Source organism: Papilio polytes, unplaced genomic scaffold (genome assembly GCF_000836215.1).
Source record: "Papilio polytes unplaced genomic scaffold, Ppol_1.0 DF824205.1, whole genome shotgun sequence".
In the NCBI taxonomy this organism is placed as follows: Eukaryota; Metazoa; Arthropoda; class Insecta; order Lepidoptera; family Papilionidae; genus Papilio; species Papilio polytes.
In genome coordinates this window covers 875-1201 of record NW_013524999.1, presented here as the reverse complement: position 1 = coordinate 1201, position 327 = coordinate 875, and the positions used below count along the sequence as shown (strand labels likewise).

The window sequence follows — 327 nt, the reverse complement described above, 5'->3', positions numbered from 1 at the left end:
AATTGATGAAGATGGACTTCGTGCTCGGCTTTATCCTTCGAGAAGACCAAAAAATCGTCAAGATAAGCGTAGCAGAAGTCCAGGCCTCTTGGTAATTCGTCAACGAATCTCTGGAACGTTTGCGCTGCGTTTCTTAAACCGAAACACATAAAAGGAAATTCGTATAGGCCGAAAGGTGTGGTGATAGCCGTCTTCTGAATGTCAGGCTCTGCGACGGGTATTTGGTTGTACGCCTAGGTCAGATCTATGGTGGAAAAAATTGTACAACCAGCAAGAGAATGAGCGAAATCATGGATATGTCTTACTGGGTAGCGGTCGGGTATCGTG

The 327-nt window shown here is 45.6% G+C and overlaps 1 protein-coding gene across 1 annotated transcript in view; it reads right to left on the bottom strand.

Annotated features, from left to right (window-relative positions):
• LOC106110674 overlaps positions 1-327 on the bottom strand; it is a gene marked incomplete at its 3' end in the record, with an annotated part of 1617 nt that overhangs the window by 422 nt on the left and 868 nt on the right. The window lies entirely within an intron of this gene.